This window comes from Ornithorhynchus anatinus, chromosome 2 (assembly GCF_004115215.2).
Source record: "Ornithorhynchus anatinus isolate Pmale09 chromosome 2, mOrnAna1.pri.v4, whole genome shotgun sequence".
Lineage (NCBI taxonomy): Eukaryota > Metazoa > Chordata > Mammalia > Monotremata > Ornithorhynchidae > Ornithorhynchus > Ornithorhynchus anatinus.
The window spans coordinates 150,526,116-150,554,012 of NC_041729.1; the positions used below are offsets into that span (position 1 = coordinate 150,526,116).

General features: G+C 45.4%; 1 non-coding gene across 1 annotated transcript; it reads left to right on the forward strand.

Moving 5' to 3' along the window:
* The first annotated feature begins 21,585 nt into the window (after positions 1-21,585).
* LOC114809297 lies at positions 21,586-21,723 on the forward strand. The gene has a single exon (XR_003757084.1). It is a non-coding gene; the product is annotated as a small nucleolar RNA SNORA7 (small nucleolar RNA).
* Positions 21,724-27,897: the final 6,174 nt, after the last annotated feature.

The window sequence follows — 27,897 nt, forward strand, 5'->3', positions numbered from 1 at the left end:
AAGGGAATGTGAGCCGGGAAAATGCAGGCCCAACTGGGGAAGACTTCCTGTGGGAGATGTGACTTTATAAGGCTCTGAAGATGGGGACAGTGATGGTCTGGCATATATGAAGTGGGGAGGGAGTACATGGGAATGGGCTCAGTAGTAAGATAGGTGAAATTGAGACCCAGTGAGTAAACTGGTACTAGAAGAATGAAGTGTGCAGACTGGGATGTAGTAGATCAGTGAGTTAAGAGGGAGCTGAGCTGATTGAGTGTTTTAAGCCAATGGTAAAGAGTTTTGATGTGGAAGTAGATGGGCAACCATTTAAGGTCCTTGAGGAGTGAAGAGAAATGGATTAAATGGTTTCGTAGAAAAGTAATCCAGGCAGCAGAGTGACATATGGACTGGAGTAGGGAGAGACAGGAGGCAGGAAGGTCAATGAGGAGGCAGACACAGTAATCAAGACAGCGATAAGAGTAAGTGCTTGGATCAGCGTGGTAAGAGTTTGGTTGGAGAGGAAAGGGTGGATTTCAGCAATGTGGTGAAGGTAAAACCAACAGGATTTAATGACAGGTTGAATATGGGAGTTGAATGAGAGAGATGAGATACATCAAACAAGTGGCAGAGCAGGGATTAGAACCCATGACCTTCTGACTCCCAGGCCTGTGCTCTATCCACTATACTAGCAGAGAGAAGCAGCATGGCTCAGTGGAAAGAGCCCGGGCTTGGGAGTCAGAGGTCATGGGTTCGAATCCCGGCTCCACCGCTTGCCAGCTGTGTGACTTTGGGCAAGTCACTTAACTTCTCTGTGCCTCAGTTACCTCATCTGTAAAATGGGAATTAAAAACTGTGAGCCCCACTTGAGAGAACCTGATCACCTTGTATCCCCCCAGTGCTTAGAACAGTGTTTTGCACATAGTAAGCGCTTAACAAGTACCACTATTATTATTATTATTATTATTTCCATGCTGCTCCTCTAATAATAATGGCATTTTGCCATAAGCGCTTACCACTATACTAACCACTGGGGTGGATACAAGCAAATTGAGTTGAACACGGTCCCTGTCCCACATGGGCTCACAGTCTCAATCTCCATTTTACGGATGAGGTAACTAAGGCACAGAGAAGTGAAGTGATTTGTCCAAAGCCACACAGCACACAAGTGCTTAGTACAGTGCTCTGCACACAGTAAGTGCTCAATAAATACGATTGAATGAATGAAAAACAAAGTGGCATAGGCAGGATTAGAACTCATGACCTTCTGACTTCCAGGCCTGTGCTCTAACCGTTATACCATGTGATAGAGAGCCTTGGTTGTATGTAGGACTTGCTGAGTGTAGTCCGATCAATTTTCCCTGTCTTCTTTAGCTTAAATGTTAGTCCATGTACTCGGCTGATTCTGAAAAGTGTCTCATCAGGCATGTATGTGTATATACATGTGTGTGTTTGCCTATTTGGGTGTGATTTTTGAGAATAATCATCAACATAGAGTCACTACCCATTCAAGGTCATTTGATGCTCTTGAGTTGGAAGAATTTCTCATTGGATGAGAATTCCATTCCAACACCAATTTATAGATTTCTTGTCACCACAGTTAGAATAGATTGAACAAGCCTGAACCTAATATTAAAAAAAATGCAGGAATAAAATAGTAGCTCTTCTTTCCTGTAAACCCAGAGTTGGAAACATACTGTTTTAATTATCTTTAACCTTTAATTATTTATCTTGTTTCTACCCCAGCTCTTACCGTAGTGCTTTACTTGTTTCAAGCATTTAATAAATACCATCGTTATTATTAAGACTTCATTCACTCTATGGCAAATGGAAGAGAACTTCAGAAAAGACCCTTCAATTCTGATACAGCCAGGCATCACCTCAGAATAGCCTTAGTATCTCTATTAAGGTCAAGCTTGTTCAGCTGTTGCCAAAGTCTAAATCTGCTGGTGATATCAAATATTTAGTAAGATTTATAGTAGAAATGCTATTTATTGGGCTCACTTGGAACAATAATGACAGAAATGTATTAAAAATTTGTAAGGTGGCCTCAGTGGTGTCCCCTGAATGTGTGGTGAAAATCACAACTGCGGTATCACACTGGGTTCAATGCCACATTTAGATTCTAGAAGCACTTGGGTAGTGATGATCTTCAGAAACTAATCCTAGTTAGGGTCTTGACTAGTAGTAGAGAGTCATGAAAACCTAGGATAGTCCTGGCACTCAGTGCTGGCACCTTGTTTTTCCTTGACGATGGTGATGATAGAGGCATCTTTGAAATCCTGTGACATCTTGAAATTCTTTGCAGAAGAGTCTATATGGGAATTTGAGCAGCTCATCCCTTCCTTGCTGACAGATTTTAATTAATCCATCAACCAAGGGTTAATATTGAGCTCTTACTGCATGTAGATCACTGTACTAAGGGCTTGGGAAAGTAATAATAACAATAATTGTGGTATTTGTTGAGCGCTTTCTATGTACTAAGCACTGGGGTGGATAAAACTAAATAGGGTTGGACACAGTCCCTGTCCCACTTGGGGCTGTCTCAATCCCCATTTTACAGATGAGACAACTGAGGCCCAGAGAAGTGAAGTGACTTGCTCAAGGTCACACTGAAGCAAGTAGGAGAGCCAGGATTAGAATGCACAACCTTCAACTCCCAGGTCTGTGTTCTATCCACTGCATTATAATGTTGGCAGACATGATCCCTGCCTACAAGGAGGTTACCACCTAGAGAGAGAAATAGACATCAAAATAAGTAAATATGGTAAGGATACGAACATCAGTGCTGTGGGGCTGAGGTTGGGGTGAATTGCAATATCGATATTAGAAAAGCATCATGGTCTGATGGAAAAAGCACAGGCCTGGGAGTCAGAGGACTTGGGTTCTAATCCAGATTCTGCCACTTGTCTGTTGTGTGACCTTGGGCAAGTAATATCGCTTCTCTGTGCCTCATTCCTTCATCTGTAAAATGGAGATTCAATCCTACTCCCTCCTACTTAGACTGTGAGCCAGCCCCATGCGGGACAAGTACTGTAACCAGACTGATTAATTTGCAACTACCCCAGTACTAAGCACAGTGTTTGACACATAGTAAATGCTTAACAAGTATCATATTTATCATTATTATCATTATTAGGGAAGCAGCGTGGCTTAGTGGAAAGAGCCCCGGTTTCGGAGTCAGAGGACATGGGTTCTAATCCTGACTCCATCACTTTCCTGCTGCGGGACATTGGGCAAGTCACTTAACCTCTCTGTGCCTTAGTTACCTCATCTATAAAATAGGGAATAAGACTGTGAGCCCCACATGGGACAACCTGATTACCTTGCATCTACCCCAGTGCTTCGAACCGTGCTTGGCACATAGTAAGCGCTTAACAAATACTATCGTCATTATTATTATTATTTGCTTAAAATGTACAGCTCAAAGAGCATAGGCAACACTGAAGGGTGAAGTAAACAAGGTAGATAAACCCTTCAAACTACAAACTACAATCCACTGAATGCCCAGGGATACATATGTCATTACAAGGATGTCTTAAGGGAGGTGGATCACGAAAATTTTGCAATGAAGGATGAGATGAAACTGACTACAAGATCTAACCATCCACACTTGCATTGGTGGATGGACTGGCTATTGTTGGCAAGTTGGATTTCCTTCAGACAGTCCCTTAGATTGTGATCCCTGTGAGGGATGGGGACTATGTCCCATCTGATTATCCTGTACCTAACCTAGTGATTAGTACAGTGCTTGGCACGTAGGAAGCATTTGTCTTTTCTTGTCTTAAGCCACCCAGTCATTTCCAACCCATAGTGACACAACGGACACATCTCTCCCAGAACTCCCCGCTCTCCATCTGCAATCATTCTGGTAGTGGATCCAGAGAGTTTTCTTGGTAAAAATACGGAAGCAGTTTACCATGGCTTCCTTGCGTGCAGTAAACTCGAGTCTCCACCGTCTTTCTCCCGTGCCGCTGCGGCCCCACACGGGTATGTTTTGACTTGTAGCAGATTGTCTTCCACTCGTTAGCCACTGCCCAAACTAGGAAAGGAACTGGTAGGCCTCCCTCCAGTAGCCAAGAGTGGTAGAGTACTGGAAACTATCCAGGTGTGACCCTGAGAGGGGAGTAAGTTTGTAGCCACTCTTTATTATTGTCATAATGACTAGATTCTGGTTTTGAGCCAAAACAGTGAATTTCAAGCAAAATAATAGTTGTATTATGAGCAGGCCTGTGGACTATTGCCTCATGGCCAAGGTCCTGTCTCCATTTCTACTGTGGGCAGGGAATGTGTCTGTTATATTGTTGTGTGGTACTCTCCCATCCGCTTACTAAGTGCTCCTCACAAAATAACCGCTCAATAAGTACCATTGATTGACTGATCACACAGTGTCTGTCGGTCTATTTGCATCTGGGAGGGCGTGTAATAGTTGGATCACAGAATGATCTATCAGGGATCTTGTCCCATTGCTGACGTGTTATTAATTAGATTTGGGGCAAGTCACGTAAGACAGTGGTGTGTCTATTTTGCCATAGCTATTTTCAGCAGGCTTCTCAGTTCAGATAGGCATTCAGCTGCTGTCAATCAATGTCAGCACTATTCATTCATTCGTCGCATTCATTAAGCACTTACTGTGGGCAGAGTACTGTACTAAGCACATGGGAAAGTACAATACAATAATAAACAGTGATAAATCCTGCACACAACAAGGTCACAATCTAGATTGAGTACTTAATATGTGCAAAACACTGTACTAAGTGCATGGGAGAGTACAGTACAATAGAGTTGGTAGAAATGTTCCCTTGCAGAAGGAGCTTACAGTCTAGAGCTCAAGTGGCTTAGTGGAAAGACCCCGGGCTTGGGAGTCAGAGGTTGTGGGTTCTAATCCCAGCTCCGCTGCTTGTCAGCTATGTGACTTTGGGCAAGTCACTTAACTTCTCTGTGCTTCAGTTACCTCATCTGGAAAATGGGGATCAAGACTGTGAGCCCCAAGTGGGACAACCTGATTACCTTGTATCTATCCCAATGCTTAGAACAGTGCTTGGCACATAGTAAGCTCTTAACAAATGCTATCATTATTATTATTATTATTATTATTATCCCTTTTAGGGACATTCCTCTGCTGTATCCCTATGGTTATAACTCAGGGTAGCTTACCATAGATACCCAGAGTATTTCTTCTCTAACGGTGACCAGCTCAAATGTAATACAATAGACAAGAGTTCATGAAGTTTCTATTAAACATGCTTCCTAGTTTCCTTTAGGCCTAGCCTTTTTTCTTTCAGAAACCAGGACCCCTAAAGCCTGCGTATTAGCCTGTCTGATCAACCTGACTAGCCATAGTCAAAGTTACCGTAACGCCAGCTGAGAAAGCAGATTCTGTGAGAGCAAAGTATTTGCCAGGGAGTCAGAAGGTCATGGGTTCTAATCTCCTCTCTTCCACTTATCTACTGTGTAACCTTGGGCAAGTCACTTCACTTTTCTCTGCCTCAGTCCGCATCTGCAAAATGGGGATTAAGACTGTGAAGCTGATGTGGGACTGGGACTGAGTCCAGATGGATTTGCTTGTATTCCCCACCACCCTCAACCCCCTTCAGAGTTTAGTACAGTTCCTGGAACACTGTAAGTGCTTAACAAATACCACAGTTATTATTAACTTTTTTAGGATTGCATTCGATCATTTAACTTTAATTAAAATCATAAAAAACCCGATAACCTTAATTGTATCTGGAAAGGAAAAGTTATAACTCCTTCTAAAAACTGTTAGCTCCTCCTCTAGACTGTAAGCTCCTTGTGAGCAGGGAACGTATCTACCAACTCTGTTATATTTACTTTCTCAGGTGCTTAATAGAGTGCTCAATAAATATAATTGATTCTAACTCAGTTGAAATCAGAACCATTTCTGCCCAGGGGAGGAGATGAGGATCCTGAATCTGGTCTTCTCTCCTTGAGTAGCTTGGGTCCAAAAAACACTGTGGGTGATACTGATAAACTGAGCTGAGCCATAGAAGAAGAGGATTAGGGACAAGGAGATGTGCCAAACAGATTGGCCCTAGAAACCCGGGGCTCTGGAGACTTGCTGTGAGACTTCTTTCACCAAACACAGAGGCTTTGGTGGCTTTCTTGAAAGCCTAAAGCCTCCAAATCCATCTCAAAGTCAGGGGACTTCAGACAGCCTTCAAGCAGACATCACAATCCCTTCAGCGTTCTCTCTGCTCATGAAGAAGTAGAGCAAATGTGGAATGAGGAAGCAGTTACAGTGGGTCAAGATGTTCCTTGTGGAAAATGTTAAAAGATTTTTTTGAACTGCGCCATCAGCTTTCTAACCACGGTTGAATTCATGTAATATTTAAAGAGCCGCTCCTCACCCCTGACATGGCTGATAATTTAATTCTTTAAACATATTTATAATGAAAAGTTCAAGTGCTCATAAATCCTTACCAGAGAAGTATTAAAGGAGTTCCGAAAATCACAAAGGAGGCAACAATAGGGGTCAAGAGTAGCCAAGGACAGAGCCAAAGGAATCCACTGAAAAAGGAGTTAGAGGGCTGTCAGGTTCGCCTTTCCTCATGCAATGAAGTGTTAGACAAAGTGTTAGACAACTCTGTTCTCTACAGATGTAACCATACGGGTTATAAAGAAGAAATTCACTCCATTTCTCAGTCACTTAATCTCTGTGATATTCTGAAAATGAGAATATGTGATCCCTACAAAAGTTGGCTCCACAAATTGCTTTCTTTTATTACAACAATAATAATAATAATAATGTTGGTATTTGTTAAGTGCTTACTATGTGCAGACCACTGTTCTAAGCACTGGGGTAGATACAGGGTAATCAGGTTGTCCCACGAGAGGCTCACAGTCTTAATTCCCATTATACAGATGAGGTAACTGAGGCACAGAGAAGTTAAGTGTCTTGCCCACAGTCACACAGCTGACAGGTGGCAGAGCGGGGATTCAAACCCATGACCTTTGACTCCCAAGCCTGTGCTCTTTCCAGTGAGACATGCTGCTTAACACTAACTCTAACTGGGGCACATTGGCCCTGGACATGGGATCTGTAGGTTCTGAACAGTTGTTGGTGAAAGCCAGCAAAGGGATTTTTTTAGAAAGAACCGCTTTGCCCTCCACTTATTTTTTCCTGTTGTAGCTGATTGCTCTTCTGGTCTCCTCCCTTTGTTGAAAGTGTGTAAACTGCACAGACCCCAGATGAACTTTTATAATAATAACCGGCTCTTATAAAGTTATTAAGCCTATATGAAGCTCTATTAAACCAGCAAATACAAGTGGAAAGAGCCCAGGACTCAGAGTCAGATTGTGCACTTGGTTCCACCATTTGTCTACTATGTGATCTTGGGCAAGTCATTTAAGTTCCCGTAAAGTGTAAGGTCCTTATGGGCTCATCTCTTGCCGCTAATGCCCGTTGTGCTTGCCAATTGTTTCAGATGTTAACTCCCTCTTCAACCCTCTGGCCCCCCATGTCTTGCCCCTAAGAAGCAGCACGGCAAAGTGGATAGAGCAGGGGCCTGGGAGTCAGAAGGTTGTGGGCTCTAATCCCTGCTCCACCAAAACACTTGGGCAAGTCACTTCACTATTCTGGGCCTCGCTTCCCTCGTTTGTAAAATGAGGACAGAGAATGTGATCACCACATGGGACAGGGATTGTGTCCAACCTGATTTGCTTGTATCCATCCCAGTGCTTACTATAGTCAGTGCCTTGGCACATGGTAAGCCTTTACAAATACCATCATTATTATTCCTATTATCAGTGGATTTCAACACTGTCAACTCCTTGTCCCGGAAACATTAATCAACCCTGGCTTCACTGATACTGTCCTCTCCTAGTTCCCCTCGTATCTATCTGGGCACTCCTTCTCACCTACTAACTGTGGGAGCCCCTCAAGGATCAGTTCTGGTTCCCTTTCTGGCCCTGGACCCTGGACCTCTCCAGGTGGATGACGAATTATGAGAAGAAAGAGCCTGGAATACTCTTAGCCAATCATCAGTCCATTAATGGGATTGCTCAATTGTTTATTGTGTGCAGAGCAAAATACTGAGGAGTCTGGAGAGCAAAATGCGAAGATTCCTGGCCCTCAAGGAACTTACCACCTGTTTTGCAATCATGATTCATTCAGTGGTGTTTACTGAGTGTTGCACTTAAGCATATTGTGCTGAGTGCTAAAATTAAAGTAAGAGGATCCAGTTGCTGCCTTAAAGGAGCTTAAAGTATAATGGGGGAGACTTATCTTATGCTGTTGAGTCGTCTCCAACCCATAGCAACACCATGGACACATATCTTCCAGAATACCCCACCTCCAACTACAATTGTTCTGGTAGTGAATCCATAGAGTTTTCTCGGTGAAAATATGAAAGTGGTTTACCACTGCCTCCTTCCACACAGTCAACTAGAATCTCTGCCCTCGACTCTCTCCCATGCCACTGCTGCCCAGCACAGGTAAGTTTTAAGTGTTGACTTGTAGCAGACTGCCTTCCACTTGCTAGCTACTGCCTAAGCTAGGAATGGAATGGATATGCCTCTGCTTGAGTCTCTCTCCTGTAGTCGAGACTGCTAGGGTATTAGAAACTCTCTAGGTGCAACCCTGAGAAGGGAAATGAAAGGGGCAGGCAGATCAAAATTGTATATCTACACTGGGAACAGGAAGAAAAATGTAGATTCAATTAATAATAGCAAGAGTATGGAAAAAAAAATAAGTTGAATACTTAAGTTGATATAAATATAAGTGCTTAGAGTGACTGGGTTAGTGCAGAGCACTAGTAGAAAAAAAGGATTAACTGCCTGAACTGATTCAACAGGAGGGTGGAAATTGGTTGGGGAAAGATTTCTGGAAATTCTGTTTGGATGCTCTGACAAGAGGGTACCAATCAATCATATATTCTGAGTATTCTCCGTGTGCAGAGTACTCTACTAAATGCTTGGGAGAGGACAATATAACAGAGTTGGTAGACACTTTCCTTACCCACACAAGCTTACAATTTAGAGGGAAAGACAGACATTAACATAAATAAATAAATTACAGATATATACATAAGTGCTGTGGGCTGAGGGTGGGGAGAAGGAAGGGAACAAATCCAAGTGCAAGTGTAAGAACCATTCACCTGTGGTAGAAAGGAGAATTGTACTGTTCAAGGACTCTGGGCATGTCACCCCCCTTCTTAAACACCTCCAGAGGTTGCCTATCAACCTCTACTCCAAACAAAAACTCCTCACTCTAGGCTTCGAGGCTCTCCATCACCTTGCCCCTTCCTACCTCTCCTCCCTTCTCTCTTTCTACTGCCCACCTCACCCGCTCCGCTCCTCCGCCGCCCACCTCCTCACCGTCCCTCGGTCTTGCCTATCCCGCCGTCAACCCCTGGGCCACGTCCTCCCGTGGTCCCAGAATGCCCTCCCTCCTCACCTCTGCCAAACTAATTCTCTTCCCCTCTTCAAAACCCTACTTAAAACTCACCTCCTCCAAGAGGCCTTCCCAGACTGATCTCCCCTTCTCCCTCTACTCCTTCTACCGCCCCCCCTTCACCTCTCTGCAGCTTAACCCTCTTTTCCCCCCATTTCCCTCTGCTCCTCCCCCTCTCCTTTCCCATCCCCTCAGCACTGTACTCATCTGCTAAACTGTATATATTTTCATCACCCTATTTATTTTGTTAATGAAACGTACATCGCCTCGATTCTATTTAGTTGCCATTGTTTTTACGAGATGTTCTTCCCCTTGACTCTATTTATTGTCATTGTTCTTGTTGGCTGTCTCCCCCGATTAGACTGTAAGCCCGTCAAACGGCAGGGACTGTCTCTATCTGTTGCCGACTTGTTCATTCCAAGCACTTAGTACAGTGCTCTGCACATAGTAAGCGCTCAATAAATACTATTGAATGAATGAATGAACCCCTGGGCCTCGTCCTCCCACGGTCCTGAAATGCCCTCTCTCCTCACCTCTGCCAAACTAATTCTCTTCCCCGCTTCAAAACCCTACTTAAAGCTCACCTCCTCCAAGAGGCGTTCCCAGACTGAGCTCCCCTTTTCCCTCTACTCCCTCTACCCCCCCTCACCTCTCCGCAGCTAAACCCTCTTTTCCCCCTTTCCCCCTGCCCCTCCCCCTCTCCCTTCCCATCACCTCAGCACTGTACTCGTCCGCTCAACTGTATATACTTTCATTACCCTATTTATTTTGTTAATGAGATGTTCATCCCCTTGATTCTATTTATTGCTATTGTTCTTGTCTGTCCGTCTCCCCCAATTAGACTGTAAGCCCATCAAAGGGCAGGGACTGTCTCTATCTGTTACCGATTTGTACATTCCAAGCGCTTAGTACAGTGCTCTGCACATAGTAAGTGCTCAATAAATACTATTGAATTAATGAATGAATAATAATAATTGTGGTGTTTAAATGCTTACTATATGCCATGCACTTGTTTAGCCACAACTTAAGCTGATCAGATCTGTCCCAATCCCACATGGGGCTGACAGTCTAAGTGGGAGGGAGAACAGGTATTGTATCGCCATTTGCTCAGATGAGGAAACTGAGGCACAAAGAAGCTAAATGACATACCCAAGATCTCACAACAGGCTAGTGACAGAGCCGGGAAGAGAACCTCTGATTCTCAGGCCTGTGCTCTTTTGATTAGGCTCTGCCACTCTGCCACTTGTCAGCTCTGTGACTGTTCATTCATTCATTCAATAGTATTTATTGAGCGCTTACTATATGCAGAGCACTGTACTAAGAGCTTGGGATGAACAAGTCGGCAACAGATAGAGACAGTCCCTGCCGTTTGACGGGCTTACAGTCTAATCGGGGGAGACGGACAGACAAGAACAATGGCAATAAGTAGAGTCGAGGGGAAGAACATCTCGTAAAAACAATGGCAACTAAATAGAATCAAGGCAATGTACAATTCATTAACAAAATAACTAGGGTAACGAAAATATATACAGTTGAGCGGACGAGTACAGTGCTGTGGGGATGGGAAGGGAGAGGTGGAGGAGCAGAGGGAAAAGGGGAAAATGAGGCTTTAGCTGCGGAGAGGTAAAGGGGGGATGGCAGAGGGAGTAGAGGGAGAAGAGGAGCTCAGTCTGGGAACGCCTCTTGGAGGAGGTGAGTTTTAAGTAGGGTTTTGAAAAGGGAAAGAGAATCAGTTTGGCGGAGGTGAGGAGGGAGGGCGTTCTGGGACCGTGGGAGGACGTGACCCGGGGGTCGACGGCCGGATAGGCGAGACCGAGGGACGGTGAGGAGGTGGGCGGCAGAGGAGCGGAGCGTGCGGGGTGGGCGGTAGAAAGAGAGAAGGGAGGAGAGGTAGGAAGGGGCAAGGTGATGGAGAGCCTCGAAGCCTAGAGTGAGGAGTTTTTGTTTGGAGCAGAGGTTGATAGGCAACCACTGGAGTTGTTTAAGAAGGGGAGTGACATGCCCAGATCGTTTCTGCAGGAAGATGAGCCGGGCAGCGGAGTGAAAAATAGACTGGAGCGGGGCGAGAGAGGAGGAAGGGAGGTCAGAGAGAAGGCTGACACAGTAGTCTAGCTGGGATATAACGAGAGCCCGTAACAGTAAGGTAGCCGTTTGGGTGGAGAGGAAAGGGCGGATCTTGGCGATATTGTAGAGGTGAAACCGGCAGGTCTTGGTAACGGATAGGATGTGTGGGGTGAACGAGAGAGACGAGTCAAGGATGACACCGAGATTGTGGGCCTGAGAGACGGGAAGGATGGTCGTGCCATTCACGGTGATAGAGAAGTCTGGGAGAGGACCGGGTTTGGGAGGGAAGATGAGGAGCTCAGTCTTGCTCATGTTGAGTTTTAGGTGGCGGGCCGACATCCAGGTGGAGACATCCCGGAGGCGGGAGGAGATGCGAGCCTGAAGGGAGGGGGAGAGGACAGGGGCGGAGGTGTAGATCTGCGTGTCATCTGCGTAGAGATGGTAGTCAAAGCCGTGAGAGCGAATGAGTTCACCGAGGGAGTGAGTGTAAATGGAGAACAGAAGAGGGCCAAGAACTGACCCTTGAGGAACTCCAACAGTTAAAGGATGGGAGGGGGAGGAGGCTCCGGTGAAGGAGACCGAGAATGACCGGCCAGAGAGGTAAGAGGAGAACCGGGAGAGGACAGAGTCCGTGAAGCCGAGTTGAGATAAGGTATGGAGGAGGAGAGGATGGTCGACAGTGTCAAAGGCAGCAGAGAGGTCAAGGAGGATTAGAATGGAGTAGGAGCCATTGGATTTGGCAAGAAGGAGGTCACGGGTGACCTTAGAGAGAGCAGTCTCGGTAGAGTGGAAGGGACGGAAGCCAGATTGGAGGGGGTCTAGGAGAGAATGGGAGTTAAGGAATTCTAGGCATCGATTGTAGACGACTCGTTCTAGGATTTTGGAAAGGAAGGGTAGTAGGGAGATAGAGCGATAACTGGAGGGGGAAGTGGGGTCAAGAGCGGGTTTTTTTAGGATGGGGGAGACGTGGGCATGTTTGAAGGCAGAGGGGAAGGAGCCCTTGGAGATTGAGTGGTTAAAAATAGAAGTTAAGGAAGGGAGGAGGGCAGGGGCGATGGTTTTAAGAAGGTGAGAGGGAATGGGGTCCGAGGCGCAGGTGGAGGGGGTGGCACTTGCGAGGAGGGAGGAGATCTCCTCTGAGGATACTGCAGGGAAGGATGGGAAAGTAGGGGAGGGGGTTGTTGGGGGGGAGGGGAGAGGCGGAGGGGTGACTTTGGGAGCTCAGACCTGATCGTGTTGATTTTCGTGAGGAAATAGGTGGCCAGATCATTGGGGGTGAGAGATGGGGGAGGGGGAGGAACAGGGGGCCTAAGGAGAGAGTTAAAGGTCCGGAACAATCGGCGGGGGTGACGGGCATGGGTGTCGATGAGGGAGGAGAAGAAGCTTTGCCTGGCGGAGGAGAGGGCAGAGTTAAGGCAGGAAAGGAAATATTTGAAGTGTGTGAGGTCGGCTCGGTGCTTGGACTTTCGCCAGCAGCACTCGGCAGCTCGAGCATAGGAGCGTAGGAGGCGGACGGAGGAGGTGATCCGGGGCTGTGGGTTAGTGGAGCGAGAGCGGCGGAGGGAAAGGGGGGCGAGAGAGTCGAGATGAGTAGAGAGGGTGGAGTTGAGAGCGGAGACCTGATCGTCGAGAGTGGGAGAGAGGACAGGGCGGCAAGGTGAGGAGAGATGCTATTGGAAAGACGGATGGGATCGAGAGAGCGGAGGTCTCTGTGGGGCAGTAGCGAAGGTTGGCAGGGGGAGGGAGTGTGAGAGATGAGGCAGGTGAGAAGGTTATGGTCAGAGAGAGGGATTTCAGAGTCGGTGAGTGAGGAGATAGTGCAGCGGTAGGAGATGACGAGATCGAGGGTGTGACCGAGTCGGTGAGTGGGCGCGGTATGGTGGAGGAGGAGGTCGGCAGAGTCGAGGAGGGATAGCAGGCGGGCGGCAGAGGAGTCGTCGGGTACATCCATATGGATGTTGAAGTCTCCGAGGATCAGAGTGGGCAGAGAGAAGGAGAGGAGGAAGGTGAGAAAGGGGTCAAGGTGGTTGAAGAAGTCGGAGGTGGGACCGGGAGGGCGGTAGATGACGGCGACAAGTAACTGGAGTGGGTGGTAGAGGCAAATGATATGGGCTTCGAAGGAGGGGAAGGAGAGGGAGGAGGGATAGTGCGAAAGCGGCAACGGGGCGAGAGGAGGAAGCCGACGCCTCCTCCCTTACCGGTGAGTCTGGGGGAGTGGGAGAAGGAGAGGCCTCCGCCGGAGAGAGCGGCGGCGGAGACCGTGTCTTCGGGAGAGAGCCACGTTTCCGAAAGGGCGAGGAGGAGGAGAGAGCGGGAGAGGAAAAGGTCATGGATGAAAGGTAGCTTACCTGTAATAGAGCGGGGGTTCCAGAGGCCACACTTGAAAGTAGCTGTGGGTGCAAGGTGGGGAGGGGGGGAAGGGGAGGGGGAGGGGAGGGTTTAGATGGGAAGGAGGTGGCGGGGCCCTGGACGGGGAGAGGGGGATGAGGGGTAGCGGTGGGACAAGAGGACTGGGATGGGGCATGGGTGGGGAAGAGAGAAGGGGGGAGGGGGTGAAGAGGGGGTTTGGTGGGGGGAAGAGTAGGGGGAGGGGGAAGAGGGGTAGCGCTGGTAAAGTGGGGTTCTAGGGCGGGAGAGGGGAGGGGGGGAGGAGACAGAGGAGAGAGCGGGAAAGAGCTGAGCGAGAGAGGGGAAGGGGAAGGGGAGGATAGGAAGGGGCGGGGGGGGGGGAGGAGGGACATGGCGAGACCAGAGAGGTGGGTGGCAGCACTGACAACAATAAACAGTAATAAACGAAATCGGTAATATAGCAACATGATACAGTATGATACAATACAGTAGTGCTAATATAGATCAGGGTCGGGGGTAGACTCGATTAAGGGGCGACCTGATCAAATTCAAAGTCTGACGACAATAAACAATGACAAGCGAGATCGCTAATATAGCAACATGCTACAGTAAGGCACACTACAATAGTGTTAATAAGCAGGCGATGACCAGGGTCGGGGGACGAGCCGACCCTACCCGATCAGACTCAAAGTCAAGCGGCCAGCGGCCGAGAGAGTCCCAGAGCTCATGACCAAATAACCCTGTGGCGGCGGGGGGGGGGGGCCCTGAGGTTGTCTGGGGTGGGTGGCGGCCGTAGGCGGCGGCTAAGGTAAGGTAACATGGTGAGAACAAGGACGTCGTCGCCCGGGGTGGGGGCGGGAGAGATGAATCACCTCAAGAGGGAAGAGGGAGTGAGGCCTTCCCAAAATGGCCGCCTCGGGCGGAGTGGGGGAGCGGTTGGGGAGCACAATGTCCCCCGAGGACACAGTGTCCTTGGGGCCGAGAAGGGGAGCACAATGTCCCCAGGATCGAGAAGGGGAGCGCAATGTCCCCGGGCCCGTGCGGGGGGGGGGGGGGGGTGGACTGGAAGCTGGTGGCTGGGGGTCTGTGGGGGCGAAGATCCGTAGTGTCGGAGTTCCCGAGCGGGACTGTGAGTAAGTCACTTAACTTCTCTGCCTCAGTTACCTCATCTGTAAAATGGGGATTAACTGTGAGCCTCACGTGGGACAACCTGATTACCCTGTATCTACCCCAGCACTTAGAACAGTGCTCTGCACATAGTAAGCGCTTAACAAATACCAACATTATTATTAGGCCACCCTCATTCTCAACAATGCCGTCAAACAAGGTGCGTCATATACATGTATTAGATTCAATGTGCAGCTCAGATTTCCTATTTTTCTTTAGCGAAAGGAAATGATGCCTGAGGATGCTGGCACATAGAGGAGCATATTAGTCAGTCCACCTGCTTCACCTCCCTCCTTCACATCCTTGGGCTTTCTTCCCTCTGCCTCTTAAGCCTACCAACCCCAAGAACACCAACCAAGAAATACCATCAAATTGTAACTCCACTCACTGCTCTCTTTCCCTGCCACTCCCCACCCCCTCAACTGCCCCCATACTCCCAAACTTTCATTCTGACGAGCTCTGTGGAATTCAATAGCACCGATCAGTAAATGATACTAATTGAGCACTCACTGTGTACAGAGCACTGTACTAAACAGATTCAAGTTAATCAGGTTGGACAAAATCCCTGTCCTACATATGGCTCACAGTCTCGATCCCCATTTATACTAAATACTAAACACTTTTAGGGTACAGTACGACCATCCCACAGGGATGGGAAAATTTCCCTCAATCGTTGCCCTGTTTCTGAACCACTCAGTCCTCCTCCTCACCATTAGAGAAGCAGTATAGCCTAGTGGAAAGAGATCGGGTCTGAGAGTCAGAGGACTTTCCTGTAGTGTGACCTTGGGCAAGTCACTTCTCTGTGTCTGTCTTAGTTTCCTCACCTGTAAATGGGAATTAGATATCAGTTCTCCCTGACTCTTAGATTATGGGACCCATAGTGGTACTATTTTCCTTTAGTGGTAAGAAGATACTGCAAGAGTCAGGAATGGGTAGGGTTTTCTTAATAGTATCATCTGTGGACATGAAGACTGTGTACATGACTAGTACATTTTTGTCCATTATTATTATTATTTCTTTTGTCTTGGTAGATTACATTTATCTAACTGAAAAGAACGAATTAAAGGATTGATCAAACTCTGTGTGTATGTGTATGTGTGTGTGTTTCTGTATGTTTATAACATCCTTTGAGTTTGAAGATGACTCTAAGGCTGGGGAGAACTATTGTCAGGTAGAAAACCTTTGTGGGACAGATAATCCTTTCCTCATTATGAGGCCATAGAGATTGCCCCTTGTTGAGTGGTTGCATAAACATTTAGTGTGCAGGAGACGTTGCTATTTTTCATTTGAATACTGCGCTGGGGATCTTTCTTATAGGCTTTGTGAGCTCATCCTCTAGACTGAATTAGCTCAATATGGATAGGGAACATGCCTGCTAATTGTGTTGTACCGTACTCTCACAAGCACTCAGTACAGTGCTCTGCACATAGTAAGTGCTCAATAAATAACAATGGTTGATTGATTTTTCATGGTATTGGTTAAGTGCTTACTGTGTGCCAAGCATTGTTCTAAGCCCTGGGGTAGATTCAAATTAATCAGGTTGGACAAAATCCTGGTCCTACATATGGCTCACAGTCTCGATCCCCATTTTACAGATGAAGTAACTGAGGCCTAGAGAAGTGAAGTGATTTGCCCAGCAGACAAGTGGTGGATCCTTCTGATTCCTAGGCCCATGTTCTATCTACTAGGCCACATTGCTTCTCAAGGCTACGCTGATTGATTGAGACCTGAGCATGCTTGAAGGCAGAAGGGAAGGAGCCACCAGAGAGATGGAAGTTGCAAATAAGAGTGAGGGAGAGAAGAAGATTGGGAATCAGCACTTTCAAGAGATAAGCAGGAATTGAGAATAGACACAGATGGAAGAAGCATATTTAGGAAGCAGATGGTAGATTTCCTCTTGGGAAACAGTGGGAAAGCAAGAGAAGGATGAAGAGGGGGCAGTGATGTGATGAGCGGATGGAGGGATTTGGGGGAATTAATTTCTGATTGTTTCATTTTTTCCAAAAAGAGACTTGCCTAGGTCATCTGGTATGAGAAGCAGCATGATGTAGTGGGTAGAGCAGGGACCTGGGAGTCATAAGGTCATAGGTTCTAATCCTGGCTCTGCCACTTGTCCGCTGTGTGACCTTGGGCAAGTCATTTAACTTCTCTGTGCCTCAGTTACCTCATCTATAAAGCAAGGATTGAGACTGTGAGTCCCGTGTGGGAGAGGGACTATGTCCAACCCAATTAGCTAGTATCCACCCCAGGGCTTAACGCAGTGCCTGGCACATAGTAAGCACCTAACAAATGTTATAATTATTATTATTATCATTATGATTATTATTATCTGGCATTAGGGAGGGAGGCAGTGGAGGAATTGGGTGCTTCAGGAGAAAATTAAAAGTTTGGTAAAGTGGGTGGAAGTAGGGTCATGGGAGACAGTGGCTTTCTACAGGAAGAGAAAGCCAAGTTAGAGCAGGACAGAGTGAGTGTGTAATGACAGAATAACAATAATAATTATGGTATTTATTAAGCGCTTACTATGTGCCAGGCACTGTACTAAATGCTGGGGTGGATACAAGAAAATTAGGTTGGACACAGTCCCTGTCCTGCATAGGGCTCACAGTCTCAATCTCTATTTTACAGATGAGGTAACAGGCACAGAGAAGTGAATATGGATCTGGATTTTCACTGGCTGTGTTCAGCTGCATAGGCTGAGAGGGAAAGAGAGCAGTAAACTGCTAAAGGCATGGAAGGTAGAGGATTGGCGTTTGGTGGAGCGTACTGAGTTGAGTAAGTATACTTCTGCATCCAGGGAGGGGAGATTTTGCAGGAAATCCAGGAGGGGTGGATAACCAGGGATTGGTGGAGTGGGTCCAGAGTTCACTGGGGAGAGGAGAACAAGTTTAGGGGAGAGTAGGTGTGAGTGAAAGCAGTGTGGTCTTATTAAGAGAACATGGGTCTGGGAGCCAGGAGACTCAGTTTTGTCGCTTGCTGTAAGAACTTGGCCAAGTCACTTAACTTCTCCGTGCCTCAGTTCCTCACCTATAAAATGGGGATGAGACCCATTCTGCCTCCTACTTAGACTGTGAGCCCCATGTGGGACATGGCCTGTGTCCAATCTACTTTCTGTGTATCTACCCCAGAACTTAGTTGAGTGCTTGGCACATAGTAAAGTCTTAACAAATAATACTATTATTATTATGAGTTTAAAAGGTCCTGATATAGTAACGGTAGGTCAGAGTATGTGAAGTTAGAGATGGAGCCTTGTTTCAAGGTGATTGTCCTTTCTTAAGTTATCTCAGTCCAATAGAGACACCACTATCATATCTCTTACAAAATGCCCCACCCCTATCTGCAACCATTCTGGTAGTGTATCCATAGAGTTTTCTTTGTAAAAATACAGAAGCAGTTTACCACTGTCTCCTTCCATGCAGTAAATTTGAGTCTCTGCCCTCAACTCTCTCCCATGCCACTGCTGCCTAGCACAGGGGAATTTTGACTTGTAGCAGATTGCCTTTCACCAGAAGGATAGTGATTTCTAGGTCAAATAATAAAAATATGATAGCAACTAGGAAAAATTTTAGGGAGGTTTATAATAATAATATTAGCGTATTCAGCTAGGAAGAATATGGCAAATGGTCATTAGCCACTGGCCAAGCTAGGAATGGAATGGGTATGCTTCTGCTTGACTCTCCCTCCCCTAGATGAGATTGGTAGAGTATTGGAAACTCTCCAGGTGCGACCCTGAGAGGGGGTTCAAGGTGTTTAGGTCACCCCATGTTTATGTGTAGCTGAGAAGCAGCATGGCCTAGTGGAAAGAGCATGGGTTTGGAAGCATGGGTTTGGAAGTCAGAGGACCTGGGTTCTAATTCCAGCTCTGCCACTTGTCTGCTTTTTGAATTTGGGCTTCACTGCCTCTGTTACCTCATCTGTAAAATGGGAATTAAGACTCTGAACCTTACTTAGGGTAGAGACTTTGTTCAATGGTATTATCTTGTATCTACCCCAACCCTTAGAACAGTGCCTGGCACCTAGTAAGTTCTTAATAAATACCATTTAAAAAAAACGGTGGGGTGGAGCAAAAGGTCAGCAGAGTTGAGACATGAAAGGATCAAAGGGATAAGAATCAGAGAGGGAGAAGGGAATAAAAGTGAGAAAGGCAGGGTTGGGACCAGAGGAATGTGGAGGTGGGAGGGCAGTAGATAACAGTAACTAGTCACTGCCTACAGTGGTAGAGATGGACTAAGAGGGATCTGGAGAAATAGAATGAAAGGAAGGAGAGGCAAGTGGTGTGAAGATGACAATGGAGGGAAAGAAGAGGCCCATCTTCTCCTTATTTCCTCTTGAGTAGGGGAGAGTGGGCTTAGATGAGCCTTTCTCATAAGAAAGGCAGAGAAGGACAGTTTCAGCAGATGACAAACCAAATCTCTGAAATAATATTTTGTACTACTCTAAGCCCGTCAATGGGCAGGGACTGTCTCTATCTGTGGCCGATTTATACATTCCAAGTGCTTAGTACAGTGCTCTGCACATAGTAAGAGCTCAATAAATACTATTGAATGAATGAATGAATACTAAGAGCTGGGGCGCCTTTTAGGGTCCAGTACTCTACCAGTCTCGACTATGGGAGGGAGAGTCAAGCAGAGACCTATCCACTCCATTCCTAGCTTCTCCAGTGGCTAGAAAGTGGAAGGCAATCTGCTACAAGTCAAAACTCACCTGTGTTGGGCAGCAGCACCATGGGAGAGAGTTGAGGGAGGAGACTCAAGTTTACTGTGTGGAAGGAGGTAATGGTTAAACACATCCGTATTTTTAGAGAGAAAACTCTCTGGATCCACTACCAGAATGATTACAGATGGTGGCAGGGCATTCTGAGAGAGATGTGCCCATGGTGTTGCTATGGGTTGGACACAACTTGATAGCATTAGACAACAACAAGAGCTGGGGTAGATTCAAGATAATCAGGTTAGACACAGTCCCTGTCCCATATGGGTCCTTTAACCTAAGAGTAAGGGAGAACAGATATCTAATCCCCATTTACAGATGAGAAAAATAAGACTCAGAGAAGGTAAGTGACTTCCCCAAGGTCTCACTACAGGAAAGTCCTCTGACTCCTAGGCCCACGTTCTTTCCATTAGGCTATACTGCTTCTCTAATGGTGAGGAGGGGGACTGAGTTGTCCAGGAACAGGGCAAAGGTTGAGGGAAATTTTCCCTTCCCTGTAGGATGGTCATATTACACCCTTAAAGTGCACCCTTTAGTACGGGGCTCTGCACACAGTGAGTGCTCATTAAGTATCATTTACTGATCAGTGATAGTGAGAGTTCCACAGACCTTGTCAGAATGAAAGTTTGGGATTGTGTAGGCACTTGAGAGAGAGGGGAGCGGCAGGGAAAGAGAGTGGAGTGAACCGTAGGTGGAGTTACAATATGATGGCAGAGGGAAGAAAGCCTAGGGTTATGAAGGAGGCAGGGGAAGCAGGTGGACTGACTAATATGGTCCTCTAAGTGCCAATTATTGCAGTTTCCCAGCATACTCAGCCATCAATTCTTTTCACTAAAGAAATATAAGAAATCTGAGCTGCACATTGAATCTAACACATGTATATAATACATCTTGTTTGACGGCACTGTTGACAATGAGGGTGGCCTAATTAAAAAACACAGGCCTGGGAGTCAGAGGTTCTCATTCCAGCTTTGCCGCTTGCTTGCTGTGAGACCTTGGGTAAGTCACATAACTTAGAGAAGCAGTACAGCGTAGGGGATAGAGCCTGGGGCTAGGAGTCAGAAGTCATGGGTTCTAATTCCGGCTCTGCCACTTATCTGCCAGGTGACCTTGGGCAAGTCACTTTACTTCTCTGTGCCTCAGTTCCTTCATCTGTAAGATGGGAATTGAGGCTGTGAGCCCCACATGAGACAGGAACTGTGTCCAACCTGATTTGCTCGTATCCATCCCAGCACTTAGTACAGTGCCTGGAACAAAGTAAGTGCTTAGAAAATACCATAATAATAATAATTACTACAATTATTATTATTCTTTGTGCTTCAGTTTCCTCATCTGTACAAATGGGGATATGATACCTGTTCTCCGTCCCACTTAGACTGTCATTCCCATGTGGGATTGGGACAGATCTGAACTGCTTATGTTGTGCCTAAACAAGTGCTTGGCATACAGTAAACACTTGAACACCACAATAACTATTGTCCTTGCACAGCAGAATTTTCCTCTATCACAGATGAATGATTCTAGTACTTGCACTTGAATTTGTACCCTTTATTCATCCCATCCTTAGCCCCACAGCACTTATGTATATATCCATAATTCATTTATTTATATTAATGTCTGTCTCTCCCTCTAGATTGTAAGCTCGTGCAGGCAGGGAACGTGTCTATCAACTCTGTTATAATGTACTCTCCCAAGCACTAGTACAGTACTCTGCACACGATGAGCATTCAATAAATATGACTGATCGGTACCCTGTTGCCAGAGCATCCAAATAGAATTTCCAATCATGGCTGTCCGGTGTGGAGTGAGAATCATCATTTGCCCTGCACCAGTCTGTTCTCTCCAAAGGGCAGGTTCGACTCAGGCCCAGCAAAGTTGAGCAATTATTCAGTAAGTATGCTCAAGGTACCCTCTCAGGGTTGCACCTGGAGAGTTTCCAGTACTCTAACAATCTCGACTACAAGAGGGAGAGTCAAGCAGAAGCATACCCATTCCATTCCTTGCTTGGGTAGTGGCTAGTGAGTGGAAAGCAATCTGCTACAAGTCAAAACTCACCTGTGTTGGGCAGCAGTGGCATGGGAGAGAGTCAAGGGCAAAGACTCATTTACTGCACAGGAGGTGGCAATGATAAACCACTTTCAGATTTTGCCAATAAAACTCTATGGATACGTTACCAGAACAATTGTAGATGGAAGTGGGGCTTTCTGAGAGAGATGTGTCCATGGCATCGCTATGGGTTGGACACGACTCGACAAGATATACATACAGCCCATTGGCTAATTCCGGCCAGAACAGGATTTTTCCTTGAATTGTCATGCCATTACCTGAACAGTCCTCTTTGAACTTCCTGTGTTGTCAAACTCAAGATTGTCAAGATTGAGAAGTAGTTTTGCCTAGTGGATAAAGCACAAGCCTGGGAGTCTGAAGGGCCTGGGTTCTAATTCTGACTCCTCTGCTTGCCTGCTGTGTGACCTTGGGTAAGTCATTTCACTTCTTTGTGACTCAGATACCTCCTCTGTAAAATGGGGATGAAGAACGTGAGCCCGATATGAGACATGGACTTTGTCCAACCTGATTACATTGTTACTACCCCTGCTCTTTGAACAGGGCACTCTTTGAAAAAAAAAAAGATTGGATTTTCACGTTCCAAACTCCTCCTCTAAACTGTAAGCTCACTGTGGCCAGGGAACATGTCTACCAACTCTGTTGTATTGTCCTCTCCTAAGCATTAAGCAGAGTAAGCACTCAATAAATACCTTTGATTGATTGATGATTGATTGGTTGACCATCTAAAATTATCCTTTGGAGATGTCTCTCTACCAACTGAATAAAGTGGTAATGTTCTGAACAGATGGACTTGTTTGCTTTGAGGTTGATGTTGTAATTTTCCAACTGGCATATTTATGCTCGTTCCATATTACAATGTCTATTATATTTTTCAACGGTTATTGTAGAAGATTGACATCAATTTCACAGTTGTACTTGGTGCATATGCTTGGCATCCAGATGCATATAACTAATACTTATCACAATAAAATGTACTGTGATCTGATTTACCGTCGATATTGCCATGATTTGGGGGATATTTTTTCCTCAAGATTAGTAGTAGAAACTAGAGAGAATGCCCTTCTGTCACCTTCCAGTCCCATTTAAAAAGATGAAAAAGATTTAATGATAATAGAGTCAGGCTTCCCGGGATAAATAATTACCATTTCCATCACTGTCTTAAGATAGCTCATTAGATACAAAATATGTGGGTATTTAGACTCAGGAATTACTTATTACTACAATGAGGAGAGAATTTTTTTATTAGAAAAACTGGAGGAGGCAGAAGCAGGCATTCAATGCTGAAATGTGCTAATAATCCACAAAGAACAAAAGGTTAGCAATACAAAAGTGGAAGGGGAATGATTACAAAATAATTAAATTGTAGTACAGAGAAGGGTTAATGAAAATAAGGGACCTTGTCTGGAACCAAGAACATTATTAAAGAAGAGTCAGAAAGGCCAGGAGGAAAGGGAAGCCAGAAGATGAAAGCATATCTGGCTATACTAAATATTTAGGAACCTGTGGGCCTTAGAAATAAAAAAAACTGAATGAATGGCAGAAACCATGGTGGAAAATTTCAGAAGATCTTTCTAAAATAGCAGGGAATACAAATCACCCTGTCTTCAAAGAGCACTGTGAAAATAATCATGATATTTGCTATGTGCCAAGCACCAAACTAAGTGCTGGGGTAGATTTAAAATATGCAGACAAGACACAGTCCCTATCCCACGTGGGACTCACAGTCCAAGAGGAAACAAGAACTGGTACTGTGTCCATTTTACAGATGAGGAAACTGAGGCCCAGAGAAATTAAGTGACTTGCTCCAGGTCAGGCAACAGACTGGTGGCAGAGCCAATACAAGAAACCAGGTCCTCTGACTCCCAGCCCCACACTCTTTCCACTTAGGCTATGCTAACTCATGTTGAAAAGCTTGAAAAGGAATTCAACCTTTGCATCGAGGATTATTTGGGTCCTTGCTAAATCTACGGCAGGTTTGGATTTTTGGACAGTGAATTAATTAACTTTCTCACTGCACCTTGTTCTCATCTCTCCCGCCACTCACCTGATGTTCATGCCCTATCCTTCTGCTTGAAACTCCCTCCTTCTTCATCAAATCTGACAGACTACAGTACTCACTATCTTCAAAGGCCTTCTGAAAACATATCTCCTCCAGGAGGACTTCAATAATTAATTTTTATCCTCCCCAGGTTATATCCTCACAACTGCTACTTAACCTTTTCTACACCACCTGAATACATGCATACTCAAAACTTCCTGTAACACATATGCACATATCTCACATGCCTACTACAGGAAACTCTAACTCATATGCATGTACTCTTTCCCTTCTTAAGTGTAAAACCCTCTATCCCCCACTAAAGTGTAAGGTCCTTGAAGGCCAGGATCATATCTACTCTCCTAAGAGCTCTGTACATGGTTCTGAATACAGTGGGCACTCATATATCAATGATAGTGCCCTAGGGATCCAAACCCAAGAGGACACGCAGACTGCACTGTAAATCAGGAAAGTAAGGAAAGAGGGGTGAGGGCTAATGGTAAGGAATTTCAGTTTGATGCTGAGGTGGATGGGCAAACTTTGGAGGTTTCTAAAGAGTGGCAGAAATGTGAACTGAACATTTGTTTTAGAGAAATGATCTGGGCAACAGAATGAAAAAAGGACTGGAGTGGGGAGAGACAGGAATCAGGGAAGTCAGCAAGGAAGCTGATGTAGTAGTCAAGGTGGGACTGCTTGGATCAACATAGCAGCCATATGAACGGAGAGGATTGGGTGAGTTTTCACAATGTTGGGAAGGTAGGACTGACAGGATTTGGTGACAGATTGAATACGTGGGTTGCTTGTGAGAGGAGGGTCGAGAATAATGGGTCGGGCTCATAAGACAGGGAGGATAGTGGTGTTTTCTACAGTGATGGAAAAGGCAGGTGAGAACAGGTTTTGGGTGGGAAGTTGAGGATTTCTATTATGGACATCTATATTAATTTGAGGTTATATGCCAAGTATTGCCATACAAGATAATCAAGTCTAACACATCTCTGGTCCCACTCAATAAAGGGGAGGGAGAATACACATTTTACCAATAAGGAAATTAACAAAGAAGTTAAGTAATTTGCTCAAGTAAATACAGCAATCAAGGAGCAGAGTAAAGATTAGAACCCAGTTGTCCTGACTCCAAATCCTGTGCTGTTTCCATTAAGCCATGATGCTTCTTAGGGAAGAGAAACAAACATGACTTGAAGGGATGGAAAATAGGTCCAAAAGGAAAACCAAAAGGAACTGGGATTGTTTAAGGACCAAGAAAGGACTGAATACTTACCTTTCATGCAATGAAATGTTTTGTGAGGAAAATCCCAACAAGCTTTTCCTCATGCCTCCTGTGAATTGAAGAATGGGTTGGTATCAAAGCGGGAGACATTTCAATGGACATAAGGAAGAACTTCAACTCTCAGAATCTTAGAACACTGGCATTAGTTATGATTCAAAGTTGTGATGTCTCCATCCTTGGAAGTCTCTAAGGAAATCTTTTGAGATTCCTTCCAACTCTTGATCCTATGATTCTATATCCTTTGGCCCCCAAGGAGCTTACAGTTTAGTTTAAACAAAATAGATGAACAAACCTGCAAGATATGGTCAATAAATCAATCAAAAGTATTTATTGAGTGTTTACTGTGTGCAGAGCACTTTACTAATGCTGGGGAGAGTACAGAATAACAGAGCTGGTAGACACTGTCATTGAATGTACTGAAAGGAGACACATTAAGCAGGGGTGAAGCCAGGATTTTCCTTGTCTGCTAAAATGACTTTCTGCGGGAAGTGAACCTTAACCATAGCATGAAGAAACGGGAGAGTCTTAACCTCAAAGGTATGCTGAGAGGAGCTTTTTCATTTGAGGAACTTACAGAATGAGGCCAAAGTAGTCAAATGTAAAATGATAAGATGCCCTTCTTCTCTGATTCCTTCAAAAGCCTATTTAGACATATACTAATCCAGCCTAAGATACATTATGGGCAATTCTTGGACTCATGAAACAATTGGATCTTGAAAATGGCAACTTGAACTTGGAATCCATGTTCTCACAGAAACAGTGCTTTAAATGGGGATATTGGTTCCTAAACTCACCCTACTTTCACCAAAATGGCCCAGAATTGTGTACTTAATCAATTACTGATAAGTCTTATAGCTACATTATTGTATTCATACTGAATCAGAAAAGTGGCCTCATGGATAGAGCACCAACCTGGGAGGCAGAAGGACCTGAGTTCTATCCCTACTCTGCCACCTGCCCTTTATGTGACCTTGGGCAAGTCACTTGACTTCTCTATGCCGCAGTTACCTTATTTGTAAAATGGTGATTGAGACTGGGAGCTCCGTGTGAGCCATGGACTTTGTCCAACCTGATAAGGTTGGATCTACCCCAGAGCTTAGTACAGTTCCTGGCACTTAAAACAAACAAAAAAAATAGCTTCCACAGCAGGATAGCTTACATTTAATTGATCGGATGTGAAATTGACCCATCAGGCATCCCTGGTGATCAGGTAAACCCCACCCTCCTGACCCCTCTAACTCCTCAACCCCCTACAACCTTCCTCCCCTTCTCCCGACCTCATCCCTATGTCCGTGACTCCCTTGTCCACCCTCCCCGCTATTGAATTCACCAGAACTAGTGCCGTGAATGATGCCAGTGCTGTAAAGTAAAAACTGATATGTTGTCAAGTTGAAGTGCCATTCATTGTATCTCAAAATATGTTGTTGAGGCTTTCCTGAACAGTCTGTTGGGAGCAGACCACTTGATTTCTAGGTCTGTTTTTGAATTGACTTAATACATGACCTTAGGCAAGTCATTTAAATTATCTGCGCTAAGATTTCAAAAGTTGTGCCAGCACTTTATCAGTGGGGATGATGCTCTGACTGACAGAGAAAGCCCAGGTTCTGCAAGTGGAAAAAGGAGGCTCCAGGCTTACCACTTGTTCTTCATATTCCCTTTAAATTGGGCTTTCTCTTTTCAGCACTCAATTGTTAGTGATTAGAATGGAGCCCCTGATGGTGTAGTACCAGAATAACAGAAACCTAACTCCTGAGGGAGATAAATCAAGACTCAAAGCCTTATTGAAGGCATATCTCCTCCAAGAGGCCTTCCCAGACCAAGCCCCACTTTTCCTCATCTCCCATTCCCTTCTGCGTCACCCTAACTTCTTCCCTTTACTCTTCCCCCTCCCAGCCCCACACCACTTATGTACATATCTGTAATTTTATTTATTTGTACTGATGCCTCTCTCCCCACCTCTAGACTGTAAGCTCGTTGTGGGCAGGGAATGTCACTGCTTATTGTTGCATAGTACTTTCCCAAGTGCTTAGTACAGTGCTTTGCACACAGTAAGCACTGAATAAATATGAATGAACGAATGAATGAATGAAATCAGTTAACGGTATTGACTGACCGCTTACTGTGCTCAGAGAACTGTACAAAGTGTTTGGGAACATACAGTGCAAAAGAGTCGTTGGGCGCATTCCCTGACCACAAGGAGCTTACAGTCAAGTGGGGAAGATAGATATTAATAAATAAATTACTAATATGTACAGAAGTGCTATGGGGAAGAGGATAGGGTGAATATAAAATGTTGAAAGGATACAGATCCAAGTGTAAAAGTGATACACAAAAGAGAGGGAAAGAGCCTGGGCCTGGGAGTCAGAGGATCTTGGTGTCAATCCAGCTCTGACAATTGCGCATTGAGTGACCTTAGGCAAGCCATTTAACTTCTCTATGCTTCAATTTCCTCAACCATAAAGTGGGGATCCTGTTCTCCCTCTTACAGTGAACCCCAAATGGGACAGGGATTGTACTCAATCTGATTAACTTGTATCTACCCCCAACACTTAGACCAGCAATCGAACCAGCGCTTAACAGATACAACAGTGATAACGATAATAATAACAATAATTATTACAAAAGAGGCTTAAACTAGAAAAAACTCTTGGAGGAGATGTAATTTTAATAAGATTTTGAAGTCTGGGAAGAGTGGTGGTCTATCTCACGAGGAGCAGGAGGGAGTTTCAAATCAGAGGGAGGACACAGGCAAGTGTTAGGAGTGAGATAGACAAGACTGAGGTACAGTGAATAGGTTGGCATTGGAGGAGTGAAGTGTGTGCACTGGAT